Raw genomic sequence first — 14,236 nt, 5'->3', positions numbered from 1 at the left:
GAAGTGTGTGCTAGCCTTGGGGAGGTTTAGGAAGTGCCCAGCCATTGAGCTAGTAAGGAATATTAAAAATTAAGCTGACGTGTGTGTGTGTGTGTGTGTGTGTGTGTGTGTGTGTATGCGCACGTTTCATTTGTGAATCCAGAGAGCTCTGGTAGGTGGCTAGAAACACAACCCACCAAGAGCTCAGTGAGAATTAACAATATATCACTACAGGGTAATCTACATTTTCTTTATCCATGCATCAGTTTGTGTATAGTTAGGTTATTTGCACTTGCTCTGCAACTATGACTTGTCCTTTCAGATGAGTTTACATACAATATCTTCGCTGTACTCAGGATTGAAAGTTCTCTGGCATTGGATCTTCCTACATTTACTATGTCAAGAGAATACACAATAGAAGAGAGGCTTCCAGTTCCTCTGCCTCCTCAGAGCACTTGTGATTGTAGTTTGATCCTAGCCACCCCAGGGATTGAGACATCCTATCACATTTATGACATTGACTTATTCTTTCCTAACAGCCCATGGTATTTAATTTTTCTTTTGTCCATTTCCATTAGGATTGTAGTTATTCTTTAATAACTTCATACATAAATAAAATGTTTTGATCAGCTCCATCCCCACTCTTTGTCCTCTGACCTCTCGGATACCCACCTCCCACCATCACCACTCTTCCCTTACAACTTCACATACTCTTTGTAAATGCTCTGATTCTATTCTAGTGCTTCCAGCTGTCCCGGCTGCTGCCAGGTCATGTGTGAAACTGTGCTATCACATCTGGAAAGCACTGCTTTGTCCCAGTCCTCTACCACTTTTGACTGTTACAATGTTGTTGCCATTTTTATGCAACGATGCCTAAGCTTTGTGGGGATGGATGAGACACATTCTTATTTAAATATAGATATACTTAAATATCTACTTTAAAATTTCCCCCTTTGGGGAGGTTATCTTTTAAAGATTGAACAGTATTTTTTTTAACATATTATAGATACTAGTCCCTTCTTAGTGATAGAACTTAGAAATATTGTCCAATTCTGTTAGGTTGTCTTGATAGTATCTTCTAAAACAGAATTATCCATTTTGGTAAAGCACAATTAACCACTTTTTACATTGCCTGTGCTTTGGCGTTGCCTTCATTAGTCTTGATTGTAAAGTTGACACAGTCTAGAGTCATCTAAAGAAAACATCAGCTGAAGAGTACCTGGATCAGATTGGTCTATGGGCATATCTGTGGCCATTGTTTTGGTTGCTAATTGATGTAGGAGAACCTAGCCCACTGTGGGTGATACCATCCCTAGGCAGGTGTTTCCAGGAAAGCTAGCTAAATATGAGCCTGAAGGCAAGCTAGAGGGGAAGCCAATAAGCAGAGTTCCACTACGGTTCCTGCTTTGAGTTGCTGCCCGACTTTCCTTGATGATAGATTTTCATTTAGATGTTTAACTCAGATTAACTCTTCCTCCCCAGTTTGGTTTTGGTCAAACTGTTTCATCACAGCAATAGAAGAGTAACTAACACAGGTGTTACCTAAGAAATCATTGCTACAAAAGTTTTGTAGTTATATACTTTTTCCAAAGACTTATATTTTCCTGGCTTTTTTAAATTAAAGTCTGGTTAATTTTGAGGTGGTTATCGCGTCTGGTTTGGTTTCATTCATTCACTTTCAGTATACAGCCATTCCAGTTCCATTGGTTCCAAAGGCTCTTCTTTATTCACTGGATAGTTGATACTTTTAACATAATTAATTCATTTTACATGTGTGAACTTATTTATGGACTCTTGACTACATTGCATTGAATGGTATGCCTACAATTTTGCCAGTACCACAGTGTTGATTACTGTAGCTTTGTAGTAACTTTTCAAATTAGTAAGTGTGAGTTCTCCAGCTATTTAATTTTCAGGTTGGTTTTGGCTAGTTCAGTTCTTCCTACAACCACAGAATTAAAAAAAACTTATTTATTTTTATTACTTTTAGAAATTAAAAGGTATTCATTTTTCCTCTCCCTTTCTCTCTCCAATGTCTTCTGAATACTTCTTCCTTGCTCCCTCTCAAAACACTGGCTCTTTGTCTTTAACTGATAATATGCCTAAATATATAGCTACAATGTGCTTGGCCTCTTTAGTGTTATCAGTAGGTATATGAATTTAAGGCCAGACCATATGGTATCGGATAACCAGTTAGGAAGCTGTTCTCTGGAGAAGTCTCCCACTCCCAGTGTTCCTTAGTAGTCCATAGTTCCTTGTCTGTGGGTGGGGTCCTGGGAGATTTTCCCTTTCCATGTTAGCAGGTCAGTTGACATTATACTTCATTGGTAGACCTTAATTTTCAGATCTGTTTAGATGGGAAAAAAATGAGTAGAAGGCGAAGAGAATGCACACATAGCCCCTTTCCTCTGATGTGCGAGTCTTCCTTCACAGTGAAAGTCTTGTACCAGAAGAGTACATTTCCAGCATTTGATGACCCTACATTGACACATCTAATGCAGCCTAGTGTTTATTATATCTGAGTTCACTCTTGGTACTGTACATCCCACGGATTTAGACAAATGTGTAATGACATGAATCACCACTATTGCATCAAGCAAAGTAGATTCTCTGCCCTAAAATTCTTTCGTGCTCCACTGACAACCACTAATCTTTTTACTGTCTGTGTAGCTTTGCCTTTCCAAGACTGTCGTATGTGGCTCTTTCAGACTGTCTGCTTTCACTTGGGAACATAGCTGAGTTTCCTGTATGTCTTCCCACTATTTGATCACTCAATTGCTTTATGTACAGAATAATGTTCCACTGTCTGGACCTGCTATGCTTTATTTATCCACTTCACTGGGACAGAAGACAACTGTGATTGCTCCCAAGTTTTGACAGTTTTGAAATAGCACTGCCATCAAACCTTCCTGTGTAAGTCTGAGGTGCGCACAGGCATTTGACTCACTTAGGTAAACTCTAAGGTGGTGTTGTGGGTTGGCTTTGAAATGCACCCCACAGGCTCATGTGTTTGAACAACTGCTCCCCAGATGGTGGTTCTGTTTGGGAAGGCTGTGGAACCACTGAGGCACAGTGTCTAGCTGGAGCATGTAGACCATTAAGGGCAGGCCTTTGAAGGTTGTATCTCCCTCCAGGTCTGGTCTAGTTCTTTCTGTGCCAGAGTTAGGACTATGTGCGAAGCAGTGGCTGTACATTACAGTTACACACATACTCTGCCATGCCTGCACTACAATGATACATTGGGCTTTCTTAAACTATGAGACAAAATAAGCCCATTTCTCTTAACAGCTGTATCTGCCAGGTGTTTTTTGTTACAGTGGCAAGTAACTAACTTAAGAGCTTAAAATTTCCAAAATTATCTGTGATGAGTATTTTCAGTTTTGCTTAAAACTGCTCAGCAGTCCCTCGGTGGGGCCATGCCATTTTGTATTCACACCATTGATGGATGAGAGCTAATGGTTCCTATTGTTACCATTGGTGTTTAGCATTGACTTTGAGATATTTTATTTGAGCCATTCCAACAGCTTATGGTAGTTTCCTATTGTTTTAATTTGCAGTTTTATAACGACAAGTGATAGTCAATCCATTTTATATGCATAATTTACATCTGTGTATCTTTGGTAAGGGGTCTGTTCAGGTTTGTTGTCCATTTAAAAAATATTTCTTACTGCTGAGTTTTAAGAGTTTGTATATTTGAGACAGCAATTCTCCCCTTCCTCCTCCTGTTTCTTTTTCTCTATTCCTGTTTCCTCCTTTCCCTCTTCTTCTTTTTCTTGAGACAGAAACTTGCTGTGTGGCCCCAGTTGGTCTCAAATTAAAGTTCCTCGGTTTTACTTGTATGTACCACAACACAGGGCTAGACTACACTTCTTTATCAGATATGTTCTCCACAAATGAGGCTTATTGTCTCATTCTCTTGACAGAGCAGAAGTTTCCCATTTTATTGAAGTTCAGTTCACCAACTATTTCTTTCCTGAATCACACTTTTGACATTATATGTGAGTAGTGGTCACTATCCCTTGAGTCACATAAACTTTCTCTTGTGATTCCTTCTAAGTGTTTATAGTTATTCAATTTGCATTTAGGGGATTGCCCTGCTTTGGGTATCCTAAAATTCATGTTGACATTTCACTGCTGTCCTAAAGGGACTAAGAGGCAGCATCTTTAAATGGTGATTTGGTCACAAGGGTGTTGCCTTAGTGACTAGATCATGCTGCTTGTAGGAATGGGTTCCTGATAAGGACATGCTCCCATTTCCTCTTACTTGTTTCCTGCCAAGGCTGACTCAGCACAGAGACCCTCTGCAGACCACAGCAAAATGCTCTCATGTTTCTCAGCTTCCAAAAATGCACATTAAAGACACTGCCATGGTTTATAATTTATCTAGTTTGTGCTATTCAGATACAGCAGCAGAAAATGCTCATAATCATTTTGGAGTTAATTTTTATGAGACGACTGAGGTCCTTGTTCCAATTCACCTATTTTTACTTGGATGTCCTGATGTTTAAATACTATTTATTGAAAATATCATCCTTTCTCCACTGGCCTACCGTTGCCTTTTTCTCAGAGACCTGTTGAGTATATTTATGTAGATCTATTTATGGCTTCTTAGTTACATTCTATTGATCTCCTTATTCCTTTGCAACATCGTGTTGTGTGGATGCTTGTATGATAATTTCAGCACTTCCACTCAGGTATTGTGTGTTCCTTGACTTTGTAGCTCTTCAATATCCACATTGAGTATCAATAGTTGGTTGCCTTTTCTGGATCTTTTATCTTTCAAAATAGTTTGAGAATTAGTTCCCTTATAGCTGTAAAATAACTATATAGATTTAATTTGGGCTTGATTTGTAAAATTAGATCATGTTAGGAAGAACTGGAGTCCTGGCTATCATAGTTCTGTTTTTGTGTGACAATAACACACAAGAACTTTATTTAATGTGTCCCTTTAAACAAAATTCTGAGAACACTATGGTGTCATTGAGTCTGGCCATCAGGAGTACTCTCTGTTTGTGACCCTTACACATCTCCACATTTCTCTGCTGCCTTCCACCTCTGGCAACTGTTCTTTAATTCTATATCACTATGTAATTGGCACCTTACTTTTGAAATTCTGAAACATGCATTAAAAGATATGGCCTTCTCCCTTTTGGGGTCTGGCTTCTTTCTGATTCTTCACAATATCCTTTGGGTCCAACAATATTACTACAAATGGAAGGATATCCTGCCAAGTAATATTCATAGTATGCACACACACATATATATAAATACATTTGGCCACCCCTCAACAGCTAAGGGTACATTCCAAGACCACCTTCAGTACCTGAAACCACAATAGTGCTGAAAACTATCTTATAGTAGTTCTTAATAGTTGTGGACTATATGTATACATTGTATATCTATTGTATGTAGGACTACCAGTGATGGAAATGGCCACTAAGTAACCAATAGGCAGATAGTGTGAACTACATAGATATATTAAACAACACGATAAGTTGTGTTCCTGACACAGACAGAGAAATGATATAAAACTCCAGCATCTACTTATCTACTTAGCACAGCAGATATTCAGTTATGATTTTTTTCTTGAAAATTTCCATTCAATATTTTCCAACTGGTTAATTATCTAACCTGCACAAAGGGAAACTATATATATATAAGAAATACAGATTTCCTTTTGAGGTGGTGATTTTTTCTTTGAGTATGTAGTAAGGGTACCAATAGCTGACTCAGTGCTCATTCTACTAATTCTGTGGGAAAATATAATGTTTCCTATAATGGATACACCATTTAAATCCCTACCAATAGTCTGCTAAGACTACTCTTTCTGTGTAGCTCATTAACATTTTATATTTTTGAGACTATAATATAATTATGTAATTTCTTTTTTACATTTTCCCCTTTCCATGCACTCCCACTTGCTGCTGAGAACAGGAGAAATAGTTTTCTCCAGGGAAAGGCACACCAATGTTTATCCAACAACAAATGCCCAGGCATGAAAATATATACGTACAACTAAAATTATATGAACTGAGAAGGTTGTATTTTTACTGAGTAATATGCACATGTGCACATGTACATGCACATGCATGCGCACACACACACACACACACATAGATGTAATAACAATTTTTTATCTCTTATGTTTGTTGATAGCCACCATCCTAATTGTGTGGTTCAGCTTAACACTGCTATAATACTCATAAATTATGAGGTAGGAAGCCATTGTTTTTAATGGTTCTGAGTTGCATTTTCCTGATGATTAATAATGTTGACCGCCTTATCATAAACATACTTACCAGTTTTATGTCTATTTTGTAAAAAAGAAAAAAGTCTATAGGAACGACTTAAAAACAAATTTTCCCTGACAAATTATATAGTTTTTAAAAATAAATTCTGGATATTATATTGTATATGTGGCTTGTAAACATTTCTCCCAATTGATAGGTTGTTTCCTCATATTGTGCCCTTATATGAAGAAGCTTTTTAATTTCATGCAGTTTTTTTTATTGTGCTTTTATAGACTAAAGATTTTGGCAAGGTCTTACAAAATATTCTCAAGATTAAATCTACAAAAACAAGAGTAAACTAATTTAAAATTTTTCCTTTTAGCTAGGTTGTTGTTTGTGTATAGAAATGCTACTGCTTTTGTAGGCTATTTTATGTCCTACACATCTACCTGGTTAATTCACTACTAGTAGTGATAGGTAGGTGTGTGTGTGTGTGTGTGTGTGTGCATGTATTGTGTGTGCACATGTGTGTATGAGTGCATGTGTATGTGTGTGCATGTACATGTGTGTGTGTTTGGAAATTTCTATGCACTGGATAGAAATTTAGATCTATACACACTGATAATTTCAATATTTCCTTTCCAGTTTGGAAATTCTTGTTTCTTTTTCTTGCCTGATTAGAAGTTATTTGCAGACTTTTAGTAGAATTCTTCCTCAGGCTGAGGAACTTTTCTTGATGCTACTGAACATTTTTGTCAGTTGTTCTTTCTATGTTAACTGAGGTAGTAATGTGGTTTTTAAATAACTCTGCTAATATCATGTATATGTATTGACTAATTTGCTTATGTTTACCAGCCACACATGCCCAGGAGAAGTCAGTTCCAACTGGTAGTGTGTGTGTGTGTGTGTGTGTGTGTGTGTGTGTGTTTAATAAAAATCACTTTACTGCAAAAAGCTTTTGGGAAAACAATCAGACAGGCAGGTATCATAGGCTTTTAACTGAGTACTTGCCCAGATCCAAAGCTTATATACAGCTAGAACAGCCATCCTCAAGTCATGGAACTTTGCTCCATTTTTGTATACTTACACATCACAAAACAGGAAACCACTTCTTTGCAGAGTTGGAAAGACAGCTAGCTTTATATCCTTTCCACGAGTCTTCCATCTGCACCCTGTCCTTCCTCATCGCCCTCTCTTGTTCCCTTTGCAGCATGCTATGTTATACCTGGCCACACAGTCAATTACATATGCATGTGAATAAATTGTAGATTATGGTCTGCTTATGAGACAGAGCATGTGGGATGTGGGGCCGGGGCCGGAAAACCATAAGACTAGGGATGCCAGTCTTGATCAAGAGTGAGGTTGAGATGTGTCCAAACCTTGAAAATCTCAACCTGAGACCAGCAGGAGTAGGACAGCTTCCTCCTTGCTCTGGGCGTGTCCTAGTGAATGAAAACCTTCTGCTCCTCACTGATGCTTGAGATGGTGATACAGCCTGGTGGCCAGACCTGGAATTCCTCCTCATGCAAATTAAGTATGCCTCAGCATCTCTGCCCCAGCCAATGAACACTCATCCTGAAAACATCTTACCCATTCCCCAAGATTTATATAGCCCTTGTTCCCCGCACCCCCTAATGAAGAGAGCTATTTCACTAAAAACGGTCTCTAGAGAAGACTATTTCTCCTGTACTCATGCCAACTGAGATCTTGACTAACCTGCCCACCTGGCTAAACTTCATGGTTCCCAGTCCATCCTGGTCAGTGTACAACAGTGCCTGGATATCTTGACAGGAAAGCAGACCCAGGTTGGCAGTGGAACTTTTTTTTCCTTTGTGATTGAGTGATATTACTAAATATGACATGTTTAAGTCCATCCATTTCCTGCAAGTATTGTGAGCTGAATAGTATTACATTTTATGTGCATATGAGTTCTCATTATCCATTCTTCTATTGGTGGACAAGTACTTTGGTTCCTTCCCCCCATCCCAACCCCGCCCCCAGCAACGAACATGGGGCTGGTAGGGTATGGAGTTCTCTGGGTGTATGGCCAAAAATAGTTAGGTCAGATGGCAGTTCTGGTTTTACATTTTTGAGGAACCTTCAAACTGTTTTCCATAATGGCTATATTAATTTGCACTCCCACAGCGACTACTTTTAACGAATTGCAGAGTTCTGTTGCTAACATTAATTAAGGATTTTTGCATCGTTGTTCATTAGATTCACTGGCCTGCCATTTTCTTTGCTTGTGGTATCTCTGTCTGGATCAGATGTCAAGGTGATAGTGGACACATAAAATGTGTTGAGAGGCATTCCCTTTTGCTCTATTTTTGGAAGGTTTAATACATTCCCTTTGGATGCTTGATAGAATTTAGAGATGAATCCTTTGTGACCTTAGTTTTTCCTTTATTGGACGACCTCAGCTACTTCTTCAATCTCTTTGTTTCTATTCTATCTAAAATTTTAATTTTTTTCCTTGATTCAATCTTGTGATCTTTCCTATTTCCCAAGTATCTTTGTGTGTTTCCACTTAACGTTTTAGGTGTGGTAGCTTTCGGCCTTTACATTCTATCCTTACTATGTATAGGTTTGTTGTATGATTTAAAAGAAATGCTCTTGTTTTTCTCTGACTTCTTAATGCTTTTTCTGTTCTTGATTTATTTCTATTCTTATGTTTATTAACTCCCTCCTTCTGCTAACATTTGCTTTGGCTTGCCCAAGTTCTTCTAGCACCTTGAGGTACAGTATTAGACTATTTACTTGGAAGCTTTCCCTGTTAATGGGGGCATTAGCCACCATGGACTTGGTCTCTGGGAACAACTGTTGCTCTGTCATACAGATTTGGCTATTGAGTTCCCAGTATTATTTATCTAAAGGTGATTTTAATGTTTCCACTTCTTTCTCCTCCACTTGTTGTTGAAGAACATGTTGAATTTTACATATTTAACTTCTTTCTGATATTTCTCTCATGATTGACTTGTACTTTCATCCTAGTGTAGCTGGGAATAATTCTCGACCTGAGTCAATTTTGAATTTGCTTATGCATGTTTTGTGTCCTAACATATGGTTTCTCCTGAGGAACATTCTATACATGCTTAAAAAGAGTACGTATTCTGTTAGTGAGGAGTAGAACGCTCCATACATGTTCTTAGGGTATATGTCTGTATTATGTCTGTATAAAGACATTTCTAGTCCAATGTTTCCTTCCTTATTCCTGTCTTGTTAAACTACCCACTGTACAAAATGAGATATTAAAGTCCCTTTATTGAATTTTCTCCCTTCGTGCTGATTAATATTTGAATATGTAGGTACTCAGATGCTGTTTGCACCTATATTTACCTAAACTATTACATCTTCTGGATGATGAATATACTTATCATAAATTCAGGCCTTCTTTCTCTCTTGTAACATCTTGTACACTTTATCCAATACATGTCATTCTTGGCTCTCTCTTGATTACTGTCTGCAAGAGTTCTCTCTCTCTTTCTCTCTCTCTCTCTCTCTCTCTCTCTCTCTCTCTCAGTTCTACGCAATATGTTATTCTTAAAAGCGTGTCTCCTGTCAGCAACATTTAGTTGGGCCTGGTTCTTTTGGAGGGGGAAGGTGGTGTTTGTGAGCCTAGCCTTTTGGTTTTTTCCTAACAGCTGAGCCATCTCTGCAGCCCAGGGCCTTGCTTCTTATTATTAGTTCTGTGTCTTTGAGTTGGAGCCTTTCATTCATTTACACTGAGGTTTGACAATAGGCAAAGTCTTCCTCCTGCCACTTTGTTAATTGCTTTCCAGTTGTTTGTTGGATCTTCGGTCCTTTCCTCCTTTCTTGTCTACCCTTCTAACTTGGCAATTTCTGTGGTGCTGAACTTGGATTCTTTTTACTTTCTCATTTACCTATGCATTGCAGATTTATGTCTTATGGTCATCATGGAGTGTGTACTAATAATGTAGTTATTATAGTTATCATAGAGTATTTTAAGTTTATTGTAAAGCAATTTCACTTGCATTCAGACACACACTTCAGCTGTTTATCACCCCACCTAAAATTTATACTTTTACGGCCATAAGTTCTCTATTTTCTAGTGCTATGCACTCCATCACTCCGTATCCGTCTACAGTTGTTGTTGCCTACAGATACTAAAGATTTACACGGTACCTTTGTAGTCAGGGGCTATTCTGAACTTGAGGTTGACTGTGAGCTTACTCCAACTCGTGAGTCTCACACCTTAATGTGGTTATGTGTTTTCACGATATTAATTATTACTCTTTCATTCTGGAGCTGAAGCTGACCTTTCCAGGCAGACAATGCTATGCCTATTCAAAGGCTTGCTTTTCTTTCATGTTTGTACAACTCAAGTCTATCAGTTAGGAGAGGAAACTTGGGGTAGTCTCTGTTTTTTACTCATCATAAACATACCTGCAGCTCTGCACATGCATGTAGCTTTCTATATTCCCATTTATGTTGGTGTTTTCACCCCCCCCCCGTGGACATCTCTTTGTCTAGTTCTTATTTTTAAAGTTTTGGCTAGCCTACTTTGTTCCATCTGTTATTCACTGCCTTGGGCATGTTGTTAAACAATTGCTGTTGATTAGTTCCAACAAATTCCCACAAGCAAAGGGCAATCTGTATTGGTTGAGCTCTGAGTCAGGTTAAAAAGAAAAAGAATTTTTCCAAGACCCATCTGACGTGTGCAACCTGATGTCTGCCTCTTCCCATGGACGCTGCAGGTTTTACACTGCAATTGTTCACAGACAATTGGTTGTCAAAGGTTTCTGTGAAGACAGAAAATGCCAGTACCAATGGGGCAAGGGAAACTCTTACCAAACTCACTCTTCTTTCTCCCAGTTAAGCCACTTCTACTTGCGTAAATGCTCCGTGCAATTTCCTGCAGACAGGGCATCTGCTTTCCTCTCTCCATTTCTTACTGTTTATTGCTTGAACAAAGCTTCCTTTTTTTTCTCAAATTCCCAGCTTATTCTCTCTCTCTCTCTCTCTCTCTCACACACACACACACACACACACACACACCCTCTGTTAGTCATTCACCAGTTTAGGAACATGGCAAGTAGTCATTCACCAGTTTAGGAACATGGCAAGTAACTTCACCAAACATATGAATCTTTATATTAGTCATCCTTGTAGAAAAGCAATCCACCAAAGCTACTAAAATTATTGGGTAGAATTCTGATGAGAATCAAGATGTATGCAGTTTCAAGTTGTCTACCCTCAAATATTTATGCCCAGTGATCATGACTGATATCACCAATTATAGGCATCATAGTGGCATCAGAAGCTCTTCTAAAGGATGCACTGGGAAAGACACATCTTTTACTGCCCAGCATGCACAATATCAGACAAATCATAAGAATACAGCAGAAAAACAAACTAAGTCTACAAAATAAGCTCTCAGTGTGCATCAGATGTGTCAAAGCCAAGAGACAAAGACAATTGAATCATCATGTAGTGGAGAAAACTAAGGAAAAATAGATCTAAATGAAATGGGCGGGCGGGGGGGATCCTTGGCAGGATACTGAGTCAGGACAATGGCGGGAAGAAGAAAAAGGTTGATGACTTTAAATAAGAGCACAGCTTAGCAAGTAGTGTTGTATCTATGCCTGTTTAAGTGCTTTGATCATGATGCTAAAGATACCCAAGGTTATTCAAGTCTCGACATGAACACCGATGAAGAGCTGTCAGCTAATCTTCCTAAAACTACAACTTCTGTGAGTCTAAAAACAGCTCCAACCCAAGACCAAAAGCGAAAACTGAGTGGTAAGTGGCCATGCCCATTTTCACCATCTCAGTGGGCTTTTATTCCTTTAGAATTTTTTGCTATTATGACCTAAAAATTGATAGTTTTGGGTTTGGTTTAATGAGACTATGACCAATGTAGACTAAGGGTTGGAACACACTGAGAAACTGAGGAGGAGAATGCAGAGGCAGCATTGTATTCTCAAAGTCTCAGGATACTTTTTCAAAGTCTAGGTTACTCCTTGCTTTGTGTTTGAAATGCATTACACACCAATGTTGCTGTTGAACTAACATGGTTTACAATGGATGTGGGATTTTACTTTAAGACATTTTTCTTCTCCATGTTGTGTGGAATAGAAGCCCTGACTGTTTAATTCTATACATTTGATGCTGTAGCTAGCATTCTTCCTCGGGGACTTCCTATAGTGATCTATTTCCTATAGATCACTTTAAGAGCGTAAACACTGGGAATTTGATTTTGTTGATTTCCCATATTTAAGAGATTTTGGGATACAAATGCAATGGAGAAACCTAGAATAATAGAATGGTCCATGTAATCTCTCATGAGCCATGGACATGGGCAGTTATTGGTATGGCTTGGCTATGATCTGAGTCTGTGTTCTCAAAAGCTAATGTGTTAGAAGCTTGGTCTGTGTGATGAGCCTCAGATGAAAGGACATTGCAGTGGAGGGCATGGCAGGTGGCAACCACCTTGTAATCAGTTGCTCTGGCTCCTGTGGGATTAGATTAGTACCCTCAGAGTAAGTGCTTATAAAAGGAAGTCAGCCTGCATATTTGACTCTTCACCTGGTTAGTTTTCTTTTTGCCTCTCCACCATGATGCCACACAGTCACATACTTGCAACCAAACAAATCACTTTGTAACTTTTGTAGCCTCTGGTGTTTATATTGTAGCAACACAGAATGAACTAAAACACTTACAAAGCCCTATTCATCTAATCCATGGGTGAATATGAACTAAGTCTATGCTTCTTGATCTTTAATGTGTAAAAGAATCTACTGTATTTTGCTAAATATTAAAATGGCGAGCCCAAGAGTCACTTCTAACAATCTCTCAGGTGATGCCTCTAATTGTTGGTCCTCGTTAGTCCCGAGATGCTGTCTTGAAAGGAATTTTATTTTAAATGAGGGAAACATTAAGTACCTCAGTACGGCTTGATCATAAACATATGAGGAAATGTTGGCAATGAAACAGACTCTGGGGCCCCTGAAAGGCTGCCTGTGATGTCAAGTCATTTAACTTTGCCTTAAAGGCAACGTGAAAACCAAGGAGCCTGGATTCCACTCTTCCTTAGGGTAAACCAGTTTAGGACAGATGTGTGAACCTCTAGGAATGCAGATCTCCGGAGGAGGAACTGTGGTTGCCACTGGCAGCAGGGGGCGCTCCACCACAGCATTTTCAGGCCTGTCGCATCTGATGTGAGTCAATTGAGAGGCTGGTAACCTGTGAATGAAATTTAAAAAAAAAAAAAAAAAAAAAACTGAGACAGCACAGGATGATGTGGAGCCAGCCCACTGTCTCCAGGTGTCTCTCATGATGAAGACTTTGGGTAGGTTGTGTATTTACAACTCTCAGATACCTGACAGCTGTGCTGGGCTTGAGTTAAAGTGAATTCCGAAGTCAAATGTAAGACTCTGTTAAGAGCACTTTGCAGTGATTATACTCCTTAAAATAACCCATGGCTGTGCCAGGGGCAATTGGCTTTGGTACTCCCTTGCTTTGAAAGTTCTGCGTTTCCAAAAATGTTTCACTGCTGCAAAATGTTTTACTAAAGAAGGCCAGTGGTGGTCTAATTATCAGCGGGGAAACTGAGACCCAGAGAAAAAATGGATTACACCTTAATCTGTGATGGGATTCCAACTTCAGCTTCCTGATCTCTGAAGCCTGGCTGACCTCTTAGGTGGACTGCTCAGCTGTTTGACACCCCAGGGCTTCTTAGAATGGAGCTACAGGCCACAGAGCAACCCAGCTAAGTCCGGAAGAATCCATGGCTTTGGAAGGCTGGTCCAGAGTCCCCACCTAGCCTTCCACTGTCCTGCGGAAGTGAAACCATGTTAGCTGTCTAATTTAAGTCAACTGCTAACTGCTTGCCTGTGAACCGATTCTTTTGATTTCCTTTATTTTGTAAACTAAAAACTAGGACATATTGATGGGAGAAGAATTTCAAAACTATAGGAACATGTAAGTAAAAAAGTGAAAAATCACTTCTGTGTCAATTAATTCTCATTCAAATCCTGTGTCCCACCGTTAAATTCCTAGATTTATAT

The sequence above is a fragment of the Grammomys surdaster genome, unplaced genomic scaffold (assembly GCF_004785775.1).
Source record: "Grammomys surdaster isolate TR1022 unplaced genomic scaffold, NIH_TR_1.0 129, whole genome shotgun sequence".
Taxonomy (NCBI): Eukaryota; Metazoa; Chordata; class Mammalia; order Rodentia; family Muridae; genus Grammomys; species Grammomys surdaster.
Note: the sequence above shows the minus strand (reverse complement) of the source record.